We start from the raw sequence: 11984 nt of genomic DNA on the forward strand, positions 1-11984 counted from the left end.
AACAGTTGTGAAGACCAGACTGGTTGCAAGTGAAACTGAAGTGGTGAATCTGAGGAAGGAAGCTGCCGCTCAAACAACTGATCTGACTGGCAGCCACTGAGACTAACATGGAGCACGTGAAGAAAGACAATGCAGCACAGCACACAGACCTGACCACTATTAAGACTGAAGTGATGAACCTGATCAAGGAACATGCAGCACAAGAAACACAGATGAATACTGTGAAGAGCAGACTGGCAGCAGCTGAACTTGAAGTGCTGAAACTGAAGAAGGAACAAGAAGCACAAGAGGCAGAACTGGTGGTGCTGAAGACAAGGATGGACACTGCTGAAGCCCAAGTGGAGACCAGACTGTCTGCTAGTGAGACTGAGGTGGAGAAACTAAAAATGGAACACGCAGCACAAGAGGCAGAGCTTACATCAGTGAAGACTAGACTGGCAGCCACAGAGACTGAAGTAGTGAATCTGGAGAAAGAGATTACAGAGAAACCCAAGGTGGCATTCTCAGCAGGTCTGACTGACTCAAGATACATAGGGTCTGGGAACACTAATCTGAACTTGGTGTTCACTAAAATAATCACCAATGTTGGACAGGCCTACAGCAACATGACCGGCTTCTTCACAGCTCCAGTAAAAGGGGTTTACTACTTCAGATTCACAGTCGTGGATTACGACTACTCACGCTGGACGACCATCAGGATGGTTAAGAATGGAGAGCAGGTCATGTATTTGGATGACTATGAAAACCAGGATAGCATGTATCTGTCCACTAGTGTGACTCTGCAGCTGGAGGTAGGAGATGTAGTTAACATGCAACTCCCTGCAAAATACTGGCTCCATGGTGATTCTAGTAACCGCAGCACCTTCAGTGGCTTCCTGCTCTTTCCTCTTTGAAGGGAACACACTGCTCAACTGCTCATGCTGTCAAATTATAAATTATATGCTTCATGATCATGCTCATATAAAGCACTTTTAAAATGTAATCCTTCTGTGTCATCATTTGTTTTGATGTATTTTTCCTGTTTTTAATTAATTGTGGTCTTTCAATTTGAGAGCATTATTTGTTAATTTTCTTTCTCAGGCTGCTTGTGAAATTTATGCTCACAGATCTCTGCTCTCTCTCTCTCTCTTTCTCTACCCTCTATCTCTCTCTCTCTCCTTTAAAAAAAGATGGTATGCAATGATGAATAATGTGCTGAACGAACATGAGCAAATCAACCATTTTCAAACGTACTTTTGGCGTAATCACTGGACATACTGTAAATACATAATTGAATCAATAATATACTGAGGTCAGACGTGTAACCAGGGTTAGACAGCTAGAGGACTGGAGGGAGCATCTCTGAATTGGACAAAAAAGTGTATTCTATTAGAGTCACAGACTTTACCTGTAAATCCATGTCCAGCCTGCTCTATATCACATCATGTGAAAAAGTTCATGCTCATCGTGAACTGCACTCTCCCAAATGTTTACAAAATATATTCGGAATGGATTCTTCATGTGTTTTTCTCCACTCCAAGTAAAGCAATATTATTATACCTCTTCTTTAAACAAAGAACACAAATAGTAGTGTGCAGTACACACTACTTAAGACAGGGCAGCTTTTTAAGCTTCTTCTTTCTCACTCATTTAAATTAAGAATCGGTAGACAAACAAGCGGGCTCCCAGTCAGAGCAGCCAGTGCTGTTCAAACGAGTTGTGAGGTGAAAATCCACATTAAAGTTTACCTCGGACTCCGGAGTTGTGTATAAGTGTCTCTTTATTCAATATGCATATCTGGCTCACTCATGTCTAGGCAGACAAGACAGAAACAAAGTTGAACACATCACACCAGGTTTATTTAGGTTGAAGTTGGCGTTGGCGACAAAGCACTTTGTCAGCAGAGATAACCACATGTTGGGTTCCAACGTCTGAGGTCATCTTACTATGCTTTTTTCTTTGCCAAGGTTTGGTATGCCTTTATGACTGAGACTTCATTTGCCGGCTCAACACTTCAGGCACAAATGCCAGAGGATTCCTCCCAAGCAGGAGTCTATTGAATATAAAGCACCTTGTAAAGGGCTTGTTTGTTTCCTTAACAGGAAAGCTGTGCTGAAGGGGGGGGGGGGGTTATTGACTTTCCTTTTACATCTGTAGCATGTGCCTTTAATGTAAACCATTGGCACTTGACTAGAATTGATCTGGCGCACACTTCCTGCTGTGGGTTACACATTCATTATGAACATTCACATTATAGTTTCTTTCCATACAAACTGCCTCAGAAAGCTTAAGAGGTGGAAGGTCACCTTGGTCACATGATCAGTAGAAAGGAACACTCAAGCCTGTCTTTCTAACAAGGCTTTGACAGGGCTCTCAAGTTTTGAAGCCAGTCAAGAGTGACCCCGACCACGCCCGCCCCGCCCTCGCGGTATGCCCACAGACCAGCGACCCCCCCCCCCCCCAGTAACAATAAAAGTACATTACTTTTGTCCATGGCATGGATGAATGTCCTATATATGCCATAGTCATAGAATTGGATGCATTAATTGGGAAAAATTTTCTTGAACATTGTAGTCAACCTTATGCATTTAAATGTACCTTGACCTCTTGTACACTCATCATGGCAAGTAAAAAAATTTGACTGCTGGTTGACTTCAGTGCCTGCTGTTTGGCCTGATGCCCCTTACTGCCTATGTGCCTTGTCACATCCCGCACACCTTGATGGGCACAGGTGTTCTCTTGGCTGCAGATAGAGCACCAGTATACTAATTTGTTTTTTTACCTGACATCATTGAAAGACAGATGCAATGATTAATGAATCCATGGCCACGATATTTATAACAAGCAAACACATTTACAAAAAATAATGCCCATAACATCATTGAATATTAAGGTCTGCCTAATATTCGTTCGAATTATAGGCTATATATATTTTTAATAGGCCTAATCGAATTTATTATAGCCTATTAAGGAAGTTCGGAGTCAAAGCTATTGTGAAAAGGCAGGCTGTAGCCTAAAACTCTGTTGGCTACAAACACTCATTAAAATCTTGTGCTAATTATCTGGGGAAAATTCTCTAACTGCAGTCTAGTTGTCATTGCTTGTATCAAACCATTGTGAATTTGTCGTAACATTAAAACAGGAGACGACTTACTCCTTGTAGAAGACTGATGCTCAGAGCTCCAGTGGTCTCCTCACAGTTGAACGAAACTTTCAGAAGATCAGTCGCGCGCAATGCCAGGATGCTTTATTTTCATTGGTTGCTGGATTAAATCTTACCCAGATACAACAGATACAAAAGATACTTTTTTCTGATTGGCTATTGCGTAGCCCATTTCATTTTTTTGATTGGCTGATAAGTGGCACCTCACGTCAGAACTCCAGTGCTATGTTCCGTTTCTATACCTCCATGAGTATACTTATACGCAGTACACAGTACACACTTACTAGGTACGCATATTCTCAGCAGGTGAGTGTTGTTCCAAATCTAATACTCCGTGGTGCATTTACCGGAAATTAACTACAGTCCCGGGTGGGGGGATAGCCAGCTGCTTAGCATAACTGCCATTCAGAACCAATGGTAATGCTACCAAGCTAGGCTAGCTAGGTATGCTAACTGTCGGTATACATCGTTAAAAACCACCAAAATACTCATGTCACTGGCTTTAATTTGAGAATGGCATGTTAGTAGTACATTTAATATCAGTACAGTTGTTTAATTACTGCAGATATTGACATTTACGGTCTGTAGACTTGTGGTGTACTGACTCTGCTATCGTAGCCACCGTAGCCATTATGTCCGCCATTGATTTCGAAATAAAACAAAAAGCTCTGCCTGGCTCCGTCTCTTCTGCTACGCAGACAAGATGGCGGCCGTTGAGAATGGAAAGTGTACCCTGGTTCCACACAAGTTTTGTCCGTTATGAGTACACATACGGGTCCTTTGGGTATACTTCTTTTCGCCGCGATCGGAAACGGAACACCCTCCATACCCAAACTAAGGATGGTAGGTACGGAGGGTATGGATAACGGAACAGAGCTCAGGGGATTCGGGGAGACGTGCTTGATTCCTCCATGGTGAGGGCAGCGCGGCCAGGTCATGTTTGCGCGCTGCGGCACATTAAATAGCCTAGAGGTTTTTTTTCAGCGTGAGAAATACGATGTGTGGCGAGAGTGCGTGATTAAAGACCGAAATGAGTGACTGTCACGCTCAATGCGTGACACTTGAGAGCCCTGCTTTGAACCGGTTCACGGAACGAAAACGAAAACCAGAAACTTTTGATGTTTTACTAGGAACAGAAACGAAACCAGAAACTTAAAAAAAAAAAAATTATGTTCCGGATCAGAATCGTTTACCTAAAAAAATTGGTAACCGGTTAATAACGTTTTTTTTTTTCGCTCTTTCACAAGATTCCTAAATGCAATATGATTGGTGATGTTCTCTTCCGGTCGTTCACTTAGATAGAGAACCTTGCGCGCGCCGCCAGCTAGTAGCCTTATCGGATCAAATCTATGCACAAGCTGTAGCCACCAGTCTCTCAAACTCAATCTTAAGAAGAGGTAAATATTGTACCAAGTATCTCACACATGTTTGTTTTTAAATAGGAATTCTATAAGATAGGCTACGAATTTCTAATGCATTGTTGTAAAAATCTGCAGGGTCAAGTTAATGAAAGTATAGCTAAGTTGGACAGTTAGCATTGGCAGTAGACTACCTGGCTATTGCCCAGCATAACCTACCCTAGTTTGTTAAGTCTTTATTTAAAACGTAGGCTAATACGGTAGTTCTCATATTTGGAATTTTAACTTTTTTGTTCGGATGGGAAGACATTGCGAGAATCCTATGCGGCAGCATTATTCATTTGACCCCGCGACTATCAAATCCAAATACAACATTGATGGATGTATGTAGAATAGATACTGTAGTTTTGTAATATTTGTATTGTCTCTGATGACAAAAATGCACTGATTGGGCCCTGACGAGGTTGGGCCAAATCCTTGTCTTATGTAAACAACATTTCCTTGTCTTAACTCATGTATAATACAGAATTACAGTTGCCTCTTACATAATGTATAGTGCTTTTTTGTGACAGGATAGAGACATATAAGATTATTTTAAAGTCCTAATGATCAGCCTACTTATTTGTATGTCCCGCAGCTGACATGGAACACTATTAACCGGTTCAGGAACTTTATTTTTTTTGTTCTAACCGGTTCAGGAACGTCAATTTTAGGGTTGGAACGAAAACCGGAAACGTTAAAATACTGTTTCTGTTAGGAACGAACCAATTGGGGGAAAAATCTGGTTCAAAACCCTGCTTTCTAAATACCTTCTCTGTGTGCATCTAATACGAATGGCCTGACTGACGTATGACCTTGCATAGGACTATTTTTTTGTGCAAAAAGAGCTTCACTACTCGCTAATGTTGTTGTCAAAGTAATGTGATCAACACCTAGACACAACCATATATCATCCAGTCAGCAGAATCAAGTCACCAGGAGGATTTGAGTATCTGCGTCACACTCAACCAGGCAGGACGAAGTGCTGCGTCTGAATTTAATCGCTTTATAATTTTTTTTAACGTCAAGAAAGAGTTCCTTCCCGACTCTCTGGCTTTGCAGATCTGGCAGGTTCAGACTAGGTCTCCGTTCGGCTGTTTTTAATTAAATTGCGTCTTCAACTCTGTCGACTTCATCTCGTCTCCGTCAGCGCAAGATGACTGAGATTAATTATTAGTGAGGAGCGGGAAGAGGAGGCAGAGAAGGAGAGTATAGCTGCAGGTGCCAGAGTGGTTGAGTGCGGATGTGAAAAAAGAGAGAAATCAGAGCCCGGTCCAGTGGAGAAACGTGTAGAGTACTCTTCTGCTGGCGAAGATAAAAATGTTCCCTCTTAAGCAAATGACATTTTGAACTTGAGAGAGATAGCAGAGACAGTACATTGAATCTGAAATGTCCACACCATTGTGTGTGAATAGGATATGTATGGTTTTGTGGAATTTTGTCCAGTGCAGTATACCAGGGTAACATTGTCCAACTCATACAGTGTATTCTGTGTTTATAATAATAATAATAATAATTCATTTTATTTGTAGTGCACTCTTCATTCCAGCAGAATCTCAGAGTGCTAAAAACAGCTCTCAGCAAAAGCACAGTTTAATACAATTAAAACTTTAAATAAAAAGTTTTTTTAAAAAGTAGGAAATGCCTTTCTAAATAAAAACGTTTTTAGGCCAGTCTTAAAACAGCCCAGTGTCTGTGTTGCCCTTAAGTGGTCCGGGAGGCTGTTCCACAGTCGCGGGGCTGCAGCGGAGAAGGCCCGGTCGCCCATGGTGCGTAGCCTGGTGTTTGGGACCTGCAGGAACAAACTGTTATTGGATCTGAGGGGGCGATTTGATGTATGGGGAGTGATGAGTTCTTGCAGGTAAGGGGGGGCACGACCGTTTATGCACTGGTGGGTGAGAAGAAGGACTTTGTAGTCAATGCGGGATGAGACAGGGAGCCAGTGTAGTGAGTGTAAAATGGGGGTTATGTGATAGTATTTCCTGACTCTCATCAGGATCCTGGCAGCGCTGTTCTGAATGTACTGCAGCTTTTGGATGTTCCTGCCAGTGATCCCAGTGAACAGTGAGTTGCAGTAGTCCAGTCTTGAGGAGATGAAGGCGTGGACGAGCTTCTCAGCATCTGGCAGGGTTAAAGTGGGGCGGAGCTTGGCGATGTTTTTGAGATGGTAGAAGGAGATTTTACACAGATGCTTTATATGATCGTTGAAGGTCAGGTGAGGGTCAAACCTAACTCCTAGATTTGTGACTGTGGTGGAGAGGGGTATGACCTGACTGTCGAAGGTGAGATGAGTTATGGAGGATGACTGGACCTGGTGTGGAGTGCCAACAAGAAGGGCCTCGGATTTGCTGCTGTTTAGCTGGAGAAAGTTGTTTCTCATCCATGCCTTTATCTCCCCAAGACAGGCAGTGAGACATGACACGGCAGCAGAGGGGCTTGGGGCAGTTTTGATGTACAGCTGTGTGTCATCGGCATAGCAGTGGAAGGACATCCCATGTCTGCTGACAACACAGCCGAGGGGGAGCATGTAGATAATGAAGAGGATGGGGCCGAGGACAGACCCTTGTGGAACACCACAGGAGACAGGGAGCTGTCTGGACTTGCAACTTCCCAGTGAGACATATTCAGTTCTGCCAGAAAGGTAGGACTGGAACCACTTGAGTGCAGAGCCTGACAGTCCAATGGTGGTGTGGAGGCGCTCTAGGAGGATCGTGTGATCCACTGTGTCGAATGCAGCAGTCAGATCCAGGAGGATGAGGAGTGAGGGTGATCCTGCATCGGCTGTCATCAGCAGGTCATTCGTCACCCTGAGCAGGGCGGTTTCAGTGCTGTGGGCTGAACGAAATCCTGACTGGAATTTTTCAAACAGGTTGTTGTGTTTGAGGTGGTCCTGAAGTTGAGAAGTAACTACCTTCTCTAGCACTTTGGACAGGAAGGCAAGGTTGGAGATAGGCCGGTAGTTGGCTAGGACCTCCGGGTCCAGGGTGGGCTTCTTGAGAAGGGGACGGATGACAGCGACCTTGAGAGCCGGTGGGACACAGCCTGACAGAAGGGAAAGGTTGACAACTTTGGTGATGAGAGGACTGAGAGTGGGGATGTGTGACTTGAGCAGAGCAGTGGGAATGGGGTCCAAGGTACAGGTACAGGGTTTCATTTTTCTGATGATTTCCTCAACATGGTTCTCCTGAACCTCAACAAGATGCAGGGGAGACAGCACGCTTGCAGATAAGGTGTTGGCGTCAGAGGGAAGCAGAGATGGAGAGCTGGACATCTCAGAGCGAATGCTGTCGACCTTCGATCTGAAAAAGTCAATGAAGTTGTTGCATTGCTCTTCTGTAGCCTCAGTTGAGGAGGATGGTTGTGGTTTCAGGAGATGCTTTATGGTGGAAAAAAGCTGTTTAGAGTTTCCAGGGTTTTTATTTATCAGGCTGGAGTAGAACTGTGAGCGAGCATCTTTAAGGGAATTGGAGTAGACTTTTGATGCTCACGGAAGGCCAGCTTATGGACTGTGAGCCCAGAGTGCCTGCATCGCCGGTCCAAAACACGCCCAGCTGTTTTCATTTTCCGCAGTTCATGAGTGAACCATGGAGCAGACCGTGAGAAATTGACAATACGTGATTTGACCGGGGCATGGAGATCAAAAACACTGCTCAGGGAGGTATTATAGATCCCCACTAATTCTTCCGCTGATGCAGATGCTGGACAGGTGATGAGCTGTAGATCCATGCTCATAGTGGCTGCGTCAATTTTTTTCCAGTTTCGAAAAGACATTTGACGCCTAAGTGTAGTGGTAGGCAGCATAGAAGTAAAGGCCATTGAGACCACCTTGTGGTCAGATACACCAAGATCGTAGACCTGTATGTTATTGATTAGGGCAGTGTCAGTGATGACCAGATCCAGAGTGTGCCCCTTGGTGTGAGTAGGGACCTCAACATGCTGCTGCAGGCCAAGACACTCAAGCACATTCAGGAAATCTGCTGCAAACAGACAGGAGGGGTTGTCGACATGGATATTAAGATCACCAACAATGACAATGTTTGTTGAGATACTGCAGAGTGAGGTCAGCAGATCACTTATCTCTGGTAAAAAAGATGAGTTTGGCTTTGGAGGATGACATTAGCTACCGTAGATTGGCAAAATAATATACACTCCACCTTGCAAGTTTATTTATTTATTCGTGTATTTTATGGTATTTTGAACTCAACAACCTGCCAATAGCAGGGGCCAATTTTCTGAAATATTTGAGAGAAACGAGGAAATCCGGCACACAATTTTCATGGTTCACTGTAGTGTCACCTCAACCAGCACTTACAAGGCCATTTTCTCTCTCTAAATTGTTCGTCAGTGGTTTGCAAAGAGCACTTTAGATGGCCACGGTTTGGACTCTGTATCGCAACAACAATTGCTCTATTGTAACAGTGCATTTACAAGTTAGATGTTCCTTTCAACTGATTGCTGTTATCTTTTCAAAGTCTTGCCGGTCAGGTGTTGAAGTGTGTGTTTTTATGGCATAACGGTATACTTCAAGTGGTATAGTGTACACAAAGTGGAGACTGTGAACAGCCACACAACAGGGGTGTTATTTGTGATATTATTTGAGAAAAAGGGCAGATGGCAAATATGCTGCATGGACACAAAGCCAGAGATAGTGGCTGTTAACTCATATAGTGCCAGCCACAGAACAGATTGAATAGATGCTGACTTTCCCAAAAGTAACACCTGTAATTAAATATAATGGATGGCATTAGGATAGAGAGCCTGCAGGTCTTCAACTAGACATCAGTGACAACTTGATTGGCCAGCAGGAGATGCTGTCTCACTATTGGAACAAAAATGGCTGAAATTGAAAATGCATTGAGACGGTCCATCGTTCACAGTGGGGGTGGTATTCAGCGATTTATCACAGCTATCAAATGTACAGAATGTGTGTTTCTCCGGTAATAGTAGTGATACATCAACTGTAGCTGGCCAACAAAAGATTGGACTCCAGAGACTTTTTTGGAATGACTTTCAGGAAATACACACTTTTAAAGAAATGAGGAAAATAAAAGACAGTTCCTTTTCAAAGATGTTTTTTTTCTCTCTCTCTCTCTTTAAAGTGCAGTCTGCGATTCTGATCCCATAGACTTTTTGTCAGTTTCAGCAAATTGCTCCTGGCGCTCCTATCTAGCTCTCCATTCAGAGTGTGCTCTCAGGAAAACTCTTTGCAAACAGTCCTGGCTCTGGAGATGGGAAGCAGACATAGTGGCTTGGACTGAGCCGTAAACAATCCCAGCCAATCAACACAGTGTTTCATGACCTCGGAATGGAGGAGTGTAATTTGTTGAGCTCATATATCAACAACCTTTCCCGAAACTGAATTGTGGACTACACCTTTAAAAAAAAAAACTTTGAGAGCCAGAGGAGAGGTCCAGAGAACCAAACGTTTTATTATTTCAGCCTGTCTAAAACTGAGCTTAACCCGCTTAGTAGTAGCCCACTCTTTCTGTGAGATGTGTTTCAATGGTGACCTTACTCTGTGATGTTTGTGCTTCGAATGTTTTGAGGTAGAAAAGTCAACACGATTTTGCATCGTGAACGGTGTGAACACCGTCTCATTAAAAAGACATGAGACGGTGCATCCATCCCCTGGCCACTGGAAACCGAAGAGGAAATCACCAATGCATCCACACACAGTGAGCACCGTGACGGCAGCACGACTGGAACAGACTGCTGAACGTGTACCATTAAACCGCGGCTGCCAAGCCCTCCATTCTAATGAATAGCCTTTGGCTCACTGAAAGCTTGATATGGCAGTCAATCATCAGCGCTGTTTAATTATTGATCCGCCCATGAGCACGGGGTGATAATTGCCGTGCCGGGGTCATCATGGAAAGATCAGATGTCCGCTGGCAAACCGGAAAGTGAAATGCAACTCGGAAAAATAATAGAATGCGGAATGAGAACACAGTCCTTTTGGGAGTCTGTTTGATGCTGCAGTTACGCAGACTAGTGTCCTTAATTGGCCTATATGAATGGAATGTTAATATTCTTTTGTGGAATTATTTCTTTTTGAGTCAACTTCGACTTCCATAACAGCAAGTTAAAATGTCAAGACATTAAAGCATAGTTCACATGCAACTTCAGATGACATAGTCATGTAATGATTGGTCACATCTGATTTTAGAGCTTATTACATTAAATATTCACCTCAGGACAAGTATGTTGGTGAAAATCATTTGATGCTTAGTAGCTTCACCTGGAATTGTTTTTGGAGTATATACTATGGCGGCCATGTTGAATGGAAACATAACAGGATTTCTGTGTGATACTGTATGAGTTGAGTGAACCCGATGGTATGGTTCACAGACCTGGCTGCCATGAGTGAGGGTATGGTTCACAGACCTGGCTGCCGTTAGGGTATGGTTCACAGACCTGGTGGCTGTCAGGGCTTGCCCACACTGAGTGTGACTCTGACACAACATGATATTGTCTCCCATGGCACAGGCTCAGTGCCACTGATGCAGAAATTCCCATTTGCTGGAGAATGTGTAATACTCCATCGCCATGGCTCTGCTCTATGCCCTCTACTGCCACCTCGCAGCCTAGAGAGTGTGGATGTGTGTGTGTGTGTGTGTGTGTGTGTGTGTGTGTGTGTGTGTGTGTGGGATGCGGAGGTCTGGAGAAGAAGGAGAAGAAGTTAGTGGTTCCGAGGATAAGCCCATAAAGAGCACTGTGTTCTTCCACCTTATTTTTAATCTGCTTTTGAGGCACACTTAAATAAAGACTTTTGCAGTCACAGAATAAGTCTGAAGATGGATATTCCTGCAAAGCACAGAAGGGCAGCAGTCACTATGAGTTTGAGATGTGGCCTCACAGAAGAGTGCACTTAAAACAGTTTTTTTTTTTGGGAAAAGGCAGAGAAGAATATTTTTCTTTCTCGCAGAAGGCAACATAATGGTTTGCTTCTCCCTCATCCTTTGTGATGACACGGTGCAGAAGGACGCGGCTTTGTCAGAAACAATAGATAAAACGTTTATCCTTGGAGGATCATGACAGAGTTGGATCACGTTCACGCGTGTTTCATTTCTGTCTGTGATTTGTCTTGTACAGAGGTGTGAACAAATGTGAAGCTATGAGAATACTACTTATCTTTTTTGTTCTATCTGTGGGGAACCGATTGGTTATTTTAAAGATTAGTGCAACACTGGAGGAATATTCTTTTTATCATGGGACACACATTCAGGCAAGGCATTTCCTAAAGGAATGTTTCCTGGAAAACCAAAGTGCCACCTCAATCTCTTAAACTGGAATGTTTTAATTATTAGTATTTACTGAAAATCTACATAGCATCAACACTTGCTAAGTTAATTATCAGGAGAGAGAAACAAATACATCAGAAGCTGTTCTGTGTGTGTTTGTGTGTGTGTGTAGCAAAAATGTATCAACCAATACAATTTTGTGAT

The sequence above is a fragment of the Sprattus sprattus genome (assembly GCF_963457725.1).
Source record: "Sprattus sprattus genome assembly, chromosome: 5".
In the NCBI taxonomy this organism is placed as follows: Eukaryota; Metazoa; Chordata; class Actinopteri; order Clupeiformes; family Clupeidae; genus Sprattus; species Sprattus sprattus.